Source organism: Lissotriton vulgaris, chromosome 11, assembly GCF_964263255.1.
Source record: "Lissotriton vulgaris chromosome 11, aLisVul1.2, whole genome shotgun sequence".
Lineage (NCBI taxonomy): Eukaryota > Metazoa > Chordata > Amphibia > Caudata > Salamandridae > Lissotriton > Lissotriton vulgaris.
The window spans coordinates 111,213,409-111,225,870 of record NC_141699.1 but is presented as its reverse complement, the minus strand read 5'-3'; positions in this window follow the sequence as shown (position 1 = coordinate 111,225,870).

The following is a 12,462-nucleotide window of genomic DNA, read 5'->3' as shown; positions in this document are numbered from 1 at the left end:
GTGGTGAATATAGGCCAGTGATGTGAGCCCAAGTTGCGTCAGATGTGTATGGCTATGTGTTGACGTCTTGGTTTTGCGGTCACACATCTACACAGTACATCAAGGCTTTGTACCCACATCCAGAAGCTCTCGTGAGTATGTGGTTTGTGTGTGCAAGTAGCATTGATGGGGGTATACATGCATACTGTGTATGCGTCTGTGTGTCGCCTGTTGTATGCCCATGCCTGTCATGTGAGGGTGCAGAGCATTGTAGGTGGGGTCATGGGTGCATGATGACAAGGAGGGTGTGGTCCATGTTCGTGTTGTGTGTGCACGTCCATGTGTGTCTGTGGGGACGCTTGTCCACACTTGGGCAATCAGTCATGTTATGTTGGCTGTTCTTTCAACATGTGTGCACGTAACATGCGACATTTTTGCACACCGGATGTTGTTTGTGGGTGTACATTGTGTGTGTAGTCAGCTGTAGTGCCTTATATTTCGGTCACGTCACACCTACAATTAGTGTCTGCAACATGTATAATTTGTATTGTGTTGGTCAAGATGTGATGGTGTGGCACAGCTGTGCGTTGTTTGTCAATTGACATCTGCTCCCATCTACTCCCACACAGGAGGGCTCCAAATGTGCATCGACCATACACTGTGCTGGAGGACATGGTTGAAGAGGAGGTAATCCGCAAATTCTGGCTGGACAGACGGAGGTTGCAGGACCTTGTAGCCCAATTGTCACCTCATCTGCAGCCACGCAGGCCATATCCAGGAGCAATTACACCCACAGCAAAGGTGATGGCGGCACTTCACTTCTTCGCAACTGGCACTTTCCAGTACACAGTTGGTCATGCCGGGGGGATGTCCCAATCCATGTTCAGCATGGTACTGCGGAATGTGCTGGATGCCATGATGCGTTACAAGGATGATTACATCCATTTCCCACGTCCGGCAGAGCTGGCTGCAGTGAAGGGTGACTTCTATGCCCTGGGCCAGATCCCACACGTAGTGGGTGCCATTGATGGGACACATATTGGTCTGATTCCACCCCAGGCATGTGAAGCCGTCTATCGTAATAGGAAGCACTACCATTCTATAAATGTGCAAGTGGTGTGCCTGGCTGACAACATCATCTCCCATGTGTGTGTAACATTTCCTGGGTCCGCATATGACTCCCGCATCCTGCGGAGCAGCATTGTCCCCCAAGAGATGGCTAATTTGCGTCAAGAATGTGCGTGGCTTGTAGGTGAGTGTGCTGTGATGACTACTGTGTTGTATGTCTGCCATGCTGTTCCCACCAATCCTGGTAATAATGTATGTGTCTGGCATCCCCCCACCTAGGCGACTCTGCGTACCCAAACCAACCGTGGCTGCTGAGCCCCCTATGGAATCCAACTACCCCAGGAGAAATGCGCTACAATGAGGCCCATGGGAGGACACGTCGGGTGGTGGAACGTATATTTGGACTGCTGAAGTCTAGGTTTCGCTGCCTGGATAGAACCGGAGGGGCCCTACAATACTCACCAGGAAAAGTATGCAAAATCAAGATTGCCTGCTGCATGCTCCACAACCTGGCCTTACGCAACAATATTGCACTGATCATGGACCCTGCAGACCAACAGGTTGCTCCGCCTCCCATACCACCCATGTCCAGTGATGAGGAGAGTGGGGAGGAAGAAGGGGTGGACCAGAGGCGTCAACTCATTACTTGCTACTTTCCTTGAATGTGAGTAACTACCTCTTGTGCTGGTGTTCAAAGCATGATGTATGTTCGCTGGTGATGTGTGGATGTGGTGTGTGGATGCTGCCTGTTCTGGTATGTTCTGTTCGCAAATGGGTGTGGGAGATGGTGTACGTCCAATGCTCCCTGATGTGTGTCCTGTGATCCGCTTAATTTGTGATGAGTGTGGTTTGTGGGATGTTGCTGTACGGTGTGGTATGATGGGTGTGATTCAGTTTCCTGACCTGTGCTTGTTGTTCTCTCATTATCCCTAGGTCACTCCCACAGAGACATGATTCTCAAGAACATTGATACCTGCACCTGGTAATGACAAGTACTAAGACAAACCTGTGATTGAAACATGGATGTAACACAGCATTGAGTGTTTACGTGGTGTTTATTTACAGGGTGCGTCTTACTGTTTGTGCATATTTACAAATAGGTGTTGGTGGGGAAGTGAGAGTTGAAGGTCATGTCAGATGAAAACACCGTGGGGACACCACATTGTGTGATGTACACCTAGTCCAACAGACGTGTGCCAATGCTTGGCATTGTGGGGCAAGATAGTTCGCAGAGTGAATGCCAGGCTCAAGGAAGGGTGAAGTCAGTGGTGCCCCTCTTTGAGCAGGTGGATGGTGCATTGCCACTGCTCTCAGCTGGATCCAGCCTCGGACGGCCCGCCGTCTTGGAGCCGGAGCGGTGCCAGCTGTGGGGGCAGGTTGTTCTGGGACCACCTCCCTGTCAGTGGCCTCAGGTGATGGTGGCGGTGGTGTTAATGCCCTGTCCCGCTGGTCACTTGGGGGAGGGGGAGGTGGTGTTGGTGCCCTGTCCCGCTGGCCAATATGGGGAGGGGGAGGTGGTGTGGTTCGGGATAACCACTCCCTCCAAAGAGCTGTTTGCTGCCCCATGATGTCAACAATTTGTCCCAATTGGGTGTCCACGGAACGCAACAGCTGGCAGGTGTCTAGCGAGTCTTGGTGTGCCCGATCGGCCTGTGCCTGCGACCGCTTGTAGGAGGCTTCCACTCTGGCAATGGCATCCAGGGTCTCTGTCCCAGGATGGGCTGGGTGTTGTTCCCAACCTCGCCTTGCAGCTGCACTCCTGTTTGTGACCTGTGGCGTCACCTGTGTCCTCACCCGTCCACTCTCCCTGCTAGCCTGAGATGTCGATGGCCCATCATGTGACGATGGGTCAGGCAGGGTGGCACAGGCAGGAGTGGTGGTGGTGGTGGTGTTAGCTGCACAGCTCACAATGGCAGGTGTTGGTGTTGTGACACTGGCCAAGGTGGTGGAGGCAGGGATGTCCTGGTAGTCTGATGGCCCTGGAAGTGTGCTTGGCCAGCATCATCCTCTGCACCCGAGGTGTCCATGGATTCTTCTCCTGAGAGTCCTGTCTGTGTGGGGGGCGACTAGTGCTGGCGGTTGCTGGTTTCACCTGTCTAGTTTCGATCACCTGAGGGACAAGAAATTAACTATCAATGCTGTGGACATGACAGGTTTGTTGTTGTTACATTACACATTACTATACAATCAGGACATGGTTGTTGGTGTCATCATGTTGGTGTGGTAGACAGTAATGGGCATTATGGTGTTGTGGAGGTGGGGAAACAATACTTGTATACATGTGGTCCGGTCCTGCTATTGGATGGTGCCCCTGTGAAGATGGCTACCTACCTGTAGGTTTGAGGGAGGAGATGCACTGGTCAGCAAATGGTGGCCGGACTCCATCTTGCTCTGGGATGGGACATGGGGGCCTGTTGGGAGTTGTAGTGCTGGACCAACCCCCCCACCCACCCCACCCTCCCTGTAGACATGGGGACCTGTTGGGAGTTGTAGTGCTGGACCAGCCCCCCCACTCACCCCCACCCTCCCTGTAGACATGGGGGCCTGTTGCGAGTTGTAGTGCTGGACCAGCCCCCCCACCCTCACCCTCCCTGTAGACATTGGGGCCTGTTGGGAGTTGTAGTACTGAACCAGCCCCCCACCCAACCCCACCCTCCCTGTAGACATGGGGGCCTGTTGGGAGTTGTAGTGCTGAACCAGCCCCCCCACCCAACCCCACCCTCCCTATAGATATGGGGGCCTGTTGGGAGTTGTAGTGCTGGATCAACCCCCCCCCCCCTAACCTACCACCCACCCTGTACACACAGGGCCTGTTGGGAGTTGTAGTGCTGGACCAAATCCCCCACCCACCCCCACCCTCCCTGTAGATATGGGGGCCTGTTGGGCGTTGTAGTGCTGGACCAGCCCCCCCCCCACCCACCCCCACTCTCCCTGCAGACATGGGGGCGTTGGGAGTTGTAGTGCTGAACCAGCCCCTCCACCCAACCCCACCCTCCCTGTAGACATGGGGACCTGTTGGAAGTTGTAGTGCTGGACCACCCCCCAATTCCCCCACCCACCCCCACCCTCCCTGAAGACATGGGGGCATGTTGGGAGTTGTAGTGCTGGACCAGCCCCCCACCCCCACCCACCACCACCCCCCCTGCAGACATGGGGGCCTGTTGGGAGTTGTAGTGCTGGACCAAAATCTGGTGTTGCGATTACCCATAGCTGGAGAGCTAGTGTAAGGAAATACCGCTGCAGCACTACATCTCCCAGAATGCCCCGGGGCCTGGCGAATCTGTCCACGCCCTCTGAGAGCGTATAAAAACACTCTTGTCCCATCACCGGATGCTTGTCAATCCTTCCGGTTTTATCGATCGTGTTTGGAACTAGCTATTCGAGAATCGAGGGTGCGCGGACGCTTGCCTTCCCGCTGAGGACGCCAAAAGCCGAGGGTACACGGACGCTTGCCTTCCCGCTTTGGACGCCAAAGAAACCTTGTTGTAATTCAGTAAGTAGAATTCAGGTACATACAGTTAGCACGGCCGTGCTATTAGAGTATAGTTTTCTACTTTATCTTCGGATCACCCCTGAGCTTAGTTGTGATATTCAGATACTAAAAACATCCATCCCACCAGTAGTGATTCCAACTACGCGGTGGTCTTTTCAGAAACTTGTTTTTTCCTGTGGATCTAGCTGTGAATTAACAGCAACCCATTCGCTTGAACTCGAGTCTTTGATAACCCAGACTTCAGGATATTCCAAGCGGTGGTTATTCGTAAGTGAACACTTGGTTATATGTCTAAATGTAACATTTATAGTCTCTGCCCATTTGTAGTGCTAACAAGTGTTCTTGTGTCTCCAGACAATTGTTGTGCCTTGAAGTCATCCGAAGTCTCAGACCAGACCTTGAGGGGTGTCTTCGCAACAACCTTCCCCGATCAACTATCCTTCCCCTTACCTGGAGGACTACCTGTCTCCGGTGTGTATGTCACACGGGGAGGGTCAGTGCTATCGGGTATAGGGAAGACTATCATCTCGCCGTGGTCCCCACTAGCTGGACACTTCAGGTTAGTGGCTTGTGTATTCTTCATTGGGATTACTTGTCCGCTGCTAACCGCGACAGCTGGTGAGTTCCGTAAGGATTGCGGGGTTATCCTAATCGTGCGGCCGGACCCTCCGCAGGTCGTGCGGCGGTTGGCCCTGTTTCCGCGGTGTATGCGTCCGCGGCGGAGGGAATTTATGTGGTACCGTCCGCTTGCGGCGGTCTTTCATGTGATCCGTCCGCCGTGGTCGGTGTTTGATGTGATCCGTTCACCGCGGTTGGTGTTTGCTGTCAGTTATATCCTAATTGCTACCGCGGATTATCCACGGAGCGGTCAGGAGTATTTTTCCCGCGACCATGTCGGACGGAACACGTTTCCGTCCGCCATCCTAATCGACCCCTAAGTTTGTGTTTGGACAAGAGGAACCAGATATTGATAATGCACCACAATGTTATGTGCAGAAATCAATTTCTGCTTCCCTGTGTCCCTGAACACAAGAGTCAAATAACTTTTTTCCTGTTTTCCTCCCTCTGTTTCTTTGGGTGATTTTTCTCACACTTGTCAGTCTGTCCACCCTGGCCCATCAGTCATTCCGATGTCAGCACTTAAACACCAGCTACTCAAGTCTAAGGCAGACACCTTAGAAAGAATTAGAAATACACATCCCTAGACACATTTTCTATTCAACCTCACAGTATACAGGAGGCCATCAGTCAGATGGAACTCCTGAAGAGATGGGAGAGTTGGATTCAGATGATCCAAAGGAAGATATAGACAGATCCCGGAGCCCTTTGAAAAATAACAAAAGGCAAGATGATGTAGATGTTTGGAAGGGACCTTCAGATCAATCCATTACCCATCATCCATTCTGAAAGACACGTTTGATCTGGAAGACAGCATTCATCCTAGTTCCTCAGATAGGACACCATCAGTCAAGACTGCAGGATATATGAACCACAAGAAGGGTAAGCCGATGGAGGACTGTGCCTCTTACAGACCAATCTCGTTGCTAATCGTTAAGACAAAGGTCTTAGCGAAAGTGCTGGCCAATCGAGTCCAGCACAATTGTGGATACTCTTGTGGTACCCGATCAATCAGGCTTTATGCCATATAGGGCAGCACGACACACAACCTACGGAGGCTGGTCGGATGCCTAGCAAGGGGTGAATAGATATGGAAACCAGCAATCCTACTGTTGCTTGATGCCGAAAAGGTGTTTGACTCCCTAGAATGGCCCTCCTTGATGGCCGTACTGGGCAGAACAAAATTAGATATTTTTATCATGGGTGAAATGGCTTTGCACTGACCCAGTAGCAAGAGTTAAGGGGAACAGGAATTCTCGGGTGAATTCATGTTGGGTAGAGGCACTCAACAGTGATCCCCATTATCCCCCTTACTTTTCGCACTGGGAACTGAACCCCTGGCAGAATGGATGCATAATGATGCACCATTGAGGGGTCTAAGATAGGATCCGGGGTGGGAAGATATTGTGTTGCTTTCCGCGGATGACATCTTGCTTTATTTGATGGACCTGGTCCAGTCTGTCCCAAGAGCATTGTAGATCATGGATATATTCGGGTCCTATTCAGGACTGCTTATCAACTGGCAAAAATCTGTAGCATTCCCGCTGTTCGATCAGGCCCATGGGTGTGTATGGGACTTTCCATTCAGATGGGAGCCAAAGAGTTTCTAGTATTTGGGGTTACTTGTAAAAAAAGACCCCTTCATTTTCTTGTGGGAAAACTTGACCAGATTCCTTGAGGAGTACCGAGGGGACGCAGGAGATTGGAGGAGTCTGCTGCTCTCCCTAATGAGAAGAGCACGCCTCTACAAAATGATTTGCCTCCTGAAATTTCTATACATATTGCAGTACACATCCTTTGGGATCCCAGAGCGTTTCTGTTGCTCTTTAGATGAAGTGACATGTGGGTTGCTATGGCAGGGAGGTGTGCCGAGGATAACTATGGCCACTATGAGCCTTTAAAGGGCAGAAAGGCCCTCCCACACCTTGGGCTCTATTGCTGGGCAACATGACTGCAAGTGATAAATGACTGGGCCTTCTTGCTGCTGGTGGACAGTCAGGCAAGCGATCGAGCCAGAATATCTGATATCTGATGTCTATATGGGCAGACGGGACTGAAGCCACTGCCCACACTGACAGCAAAAGTGATTACTATATGGCACTGGGCAACCAAAAAGATGGGCCGGACAGGGAAGTTGACTTTGGAAACCCTGAAAGGACTGTGAGATATAGAGGACACGAAAAATGGGACTTGTTGGGTATTTCGAAGGTGGGGGATGTGAGGTGGGACTAGTGGCAGAGGAAGGGGGGTACGGTCGGTGTGGGCCACCCCCGGTTGTCATCACTGAGGGGGGTGAAAACATGGCAAAAAGATGTTTTTTTTTAATAAAAATAAAAATTTTGGGCTCACAACACTTAAAAAAAAAAGAATAATATTTAAAACGAGTTTAATAACCTCGTCTGACAATTAATTAACCTCAACAAGTCAAATACGTGTTGAAACTTTTTAGTTCAGTCAACAAACGGATCGAAACGCGGCTGAACTCGACGCTGTGTAGTGGAGAGCATATGGATAAGGAACGGGAGGGGTGTTTCTTTCTGCCGAATTCTGTCTCTGCAGTTTGTACTTGAGCAAGACATAAACAGCGGGTGACTTATCATCACTCAACCCACAACCAATCCTATCCGCTGCCTTGCCGGTCTGTCACCCCACGTCATTCTGTTGAGTTAGTTGTGCATTATTACTGAAGTGCTATAAGTGCTGTGCTGAATTCATTTTTGTTAAATTTTTTAGTTCCTTGATTCATTGTGATCATCCTCTTCTGACTGATATTAAGTTTGGTAAGTAACGTAAACGTTATGATGCATGCTATTTGTTTGTATTTGTACGTTGTGTGGCTCACTGGTTAGAGGCAGCAGACCCGAGAGCAGAGGACGGCCCAGGACCAGGGTTCGATTCCCGGCGCGGCTGGTTTCTGGACCAGGGTCAGCGGACTCGATAATTCTCTCGCCTCGGTGCCCACTCTGATCAGCGATCACACTCGGCAACTCTGGGCATATTAGCTTGCCTCATCTTCACTAACGGCCCCACCGACCGCCGGGGATGCCTGGTCTCACCCTGGAGATACCCATTAAGGGACCATCTCTCAGGGAAGCCAGGAAGGGTTTCGCAGCGGTCGAAGCGCCTTGGGACCCTACGGGTAAGTAGTGCGCTATATAAATGCCTATACAGTTACAGTTACAGTTACAGTTACGTTAAGCCGGAGGTTACAAGAAATTTTCCGTACTGGGTACCACCTGACCTTGCTACGCCACTGGGTGTATGACCGGATTAAACAGTTTACGGAGCTGCAAGTGCAGTACAAATTGTCAGGGAGTCAGTATCTCCAATGCCAGCAACTAACGCACTTGCTGTGACAACACGCTGCCCTTGTGAATGTGGCGCCAGATGAGTCACTGCTTAAAAACAGGGGGCTAGGATCCCCATTTACTCAATATGCTTTGTCCCAGATTTACTCCACACTTCTGCACTGCTGCCTCCCTCAGATGGATAGCCTTAGAGACAAATAGGAACGGTATCTAGGCAGACTGGAGGATGATGGCTTGGGCAGGGCACGCAGTTAACCGAGGGAGATGGCCATGTGGGCAGGGTTCCAGCTACTTCAGCTGAAGCCGCTGCTTAGGGTGTATATGACAAGGATCTGGCTGTACTGTATGGGAAAGTCCAACAATGATCTCTGCTTACAAGGCTGCCAGCAGCGGGGTACCCTGATCCACGCGCAATGGGGGTGCCCCAAGATGCCGGGTATTTTAGGAGGTGTGGGCTGCCAGATGTCAGAAGTTGTGCATATTACCTCAGAAATTATGCTACAACTGGTGGCCATGGGCATTTGGGAGGAAAAACACTGGACCGTTACAGACTATTATTCTGCTATGTTGCTCTAATGGTTGCTCGGAGAGATGTGATCAGATTTTGAGGGTGAGACAGGATCCCATCCCTGATGGCCTGGGAAGCAAATTTAATTTGATGCATGAGGGTTGAAAAATTGGTATACCAGGCACGGGGTGCCCACAGAAGTTTAACAAGTATGGAGCCCCTGGGTTACCACACGGGATATGAACTTGTGAGCATAGGACCGGGGCATTGCTAATGCCTGGCATGAAGTGAGGGAATTCACCCTGGGGGAAGCAGGCAGTTGATGAGTGGGTAACAAGAGCTGAGAACCAGTGGGAGGCCAATGTGTGAGGGCTGCCGCTGTGGGCGTTGTGATACTTCTGTATTTAATCTGGTATGCCTTGTTCACCTGGTGACTAGTGATCATTGTTAAATGTGGTGCTAGGTTTTAAAGTTTGAGACTTAACACCCACTGGTGTCATATAGCACACTGATTTGAGTGAAAGTTGGTTCATAAATTCTATGTCAGGACCGGAGGCTCCGATTATGCTTCTCTTTCTTTACTCTTCATTGTTCAACAACCAAACATATGAAACTTTTTAAAACACTACATTTCCAATGACCAACTCATAGACACATGATCAACCATATAGTCCCAGCTCTATATAGCCCTCTTGCAGCAATACAGCTTCTTCTTTCTTTGCTGCTGTGCAGCCAGTTCAGTGCATTCCTCTAATATTGGGCATTGGATTTATTACTGTTGTCCGGCATTATCTAATGTGATTTTATTTTGCATGTGGCGTGGTTTCTCCTGTGTATACCACTTCTGTTATACTGTGTATACCATTCCTGTTTTACAGTAGTTCTTTTTCTTTGGTCATATGACCACTGATTGCGTTGCACGCCGCTTGTACGCTGTGCTGATTATGGGCTATGTGTGGGTAAAACAAGAGTGTTTTTCCTCCCGGCAGGGCAGTGTGCCACCCCTGCCTTTGTAGCTGTGTGAAGAAGGGGAGCAAGGATACGTGACTGTTGCACGTTCCTTTCTATGCAAATGATCAGGCAGCCCATGCGCGTCAGCCATATTGCCTCATTCTAGCGTTAGTGGGCAGTTTGTGAATGCAGTGAGGTGAGTTCAATTTCTTTTGCCTCCAAGCTTCGTTTTTGGCTCCCCGTGTACACCTTGGGGGGTTAGCTCTCTCTCACAGGGTTGGAAAATTCTCATAGGCTCTGCCTAGAGTTTGGTAGCAGATTCTCCCTCCACATTTTAAGTGTTTTAAAACCACACCACACGTGGTTAAACTTTACCTACAGTTGGGGTGCAATCAGATTACTCCCCTGAGTTGCTCGTGATTGGTGGATTGGCCATATCCTCCTCCTGCCCTTTGGTCCTATCCCCTACTGAGGCTCTTATATCTCTGCTGGGCAGAAATTTAAGGACGTCTGAGTACTATGAGGATAATATGGAGGGCAATTATTATGATGACCCTGATGGGTCTTTGGAGCAGGATCTTGTAAACGCGCTTGAACCTGGGGTACAGCTGTTACAACTAAAAGAAGTGTCTGGGGTAACAGGGACATGAACACTGACACAAAGCAAAACATCTCCATTATAGCCAATTTATCAGTAGAGATTACTGGAGAACAGAAGTTACTGACATTATTTTACAAGCTCACAAGATGGTGGAGTTTATGAGAGAATTCATAGGGCATCACAGAAGCAGAATTGTGGATGGAGAAGGTTAGAACTACACGTCCCATGAATCGTTGTAGAAGTCAGATGCTCTATAACCTTTTGTAATGAATGTCTCACAATAATCCGGTAAGCTATAAAAATAGCTTAACATTCTTAGTCTCCCTCCCAAACTAAGAGGTCCTAACAGACTGATGCTTACCATTGTATCCACTAGTGTTGTTGTGGACCCCTCAGTGGTTGTTTCTTCCTTTTCCACTGCAGGAGGTGTAGAAGGTTTCCTGCTGGCCACCCAGCCAGCCGTTGTTCCATCTGGCATGGGCTCTGTTAGGGCCTTGATAGGATTGGCGGCCGGAAGAGTGGCCCTTGCCTCTTCCGGCCCTGCCAAAAACTTTCTGAGGGAAGCCCTTTTTCATTGATGCCTTGGCCTTGTCAAGTGCAGAAAACGTTGACACAAACTTCCCTGGCTCCTTGACAAAGGGGTCACCGAAGAGTGAGCCCTGGGCTATGGGACCTGCCTCTGAGGGAGAGAGTTCCCCCAACCTAGGGTCTATCTTCAGAAAGAGGCAACAACAATGTTCTGCTGAGAGGGCGCAGTTGGCATTGCCAAGAAGGCAGACCACCCTCTGCGCCCAAACCGCTACATCATCCATAGGTATACCCTGACTGTTTTGCTCATTTGGCGAGCGCTATGAACTTTGTCAAAGGCCCTACCACGCCCAGGAGCTTGTCCTGGCAAGCTCTCCAGGTTCTGTCATATCCCCCTCTTGGGGTCCCTCAAATATTTGCTGTATAAGGTGCACAGCTTGGGCTCTATCACTGGGGTTGCTGTAACCTTGTCGGCAAATGATGGTCGGGGATTCCGCCCTGAGGCGGGCCCTCACCTCCTTGCTTAGTGGCTGGCTAATCTTGTTACCCACGTACTCTGCCACCTTCCTGTCAGGGACCCACTACGCAGAACGCTGTATATGAATTGAATATGTCTGGAGGGGCACCGTCCCCCTCACAAGAGTCAGAGTTGGATGAGTGCGGGACGGGTGCCAAAACCTGCCTGAGTCCTGGGTCTCATTAGAGGAACCCTCTTTGTCCTCAATATTACTTTCCCCCATGTCGGGGAACCCCTCTTCGGAGTCGAAGTCTGTTCCGACATCGTTGCTGGATACCTCAGGTATGTCCTCCTGTTGGTAGGGTGCTTCCTTGAGCATGCACGTGCTCTTATAAAAGACTTCCATCAGTCACCTAAAACCCTCAAAGGCCCCGTGTCACGTTTGGCAGCTTTATGTGGGGGAACCGGGTGACCCCACTAGGCCCACCCCCTCCCCCCGTCTCCCAGTTTCCCCATGCCTTTGAGGACCAGGGCAGAGAGTTTAACAACAATCTCCTGAAGGGAGGCCAGCGTATGGGAAATGGCATTGGAGAGGAGATTGTGTACCCCTGCAGGAATGTGCCATTGGAGGGGCCATTCCAGTTTATGGAGGGTAAGAGCACGAAAAAATAAGTCCAGAGATTTAATGAGGGCAGGCCCCTTGCCGGTGCTCTTAAAACTTCCTGACCAGACAGTCACAAACAGCACCAAAAATAACCTGTTAAAAGGAAGGAAGCACGGTAAGTGAAAAAATATGTATATTTCTTTTGAGCCAAGCCCTTCATTTGTACCACAATGTGGTGTCAGGCGAGGGTTGGGAGGGAAGCAAGCACAAGCAGGAGGGCGCTCAATTCCCCCAAGTGCAACGCGACCACCGGAGCACTCCTAGCTGCTCTGTCGTGCGATCATAAT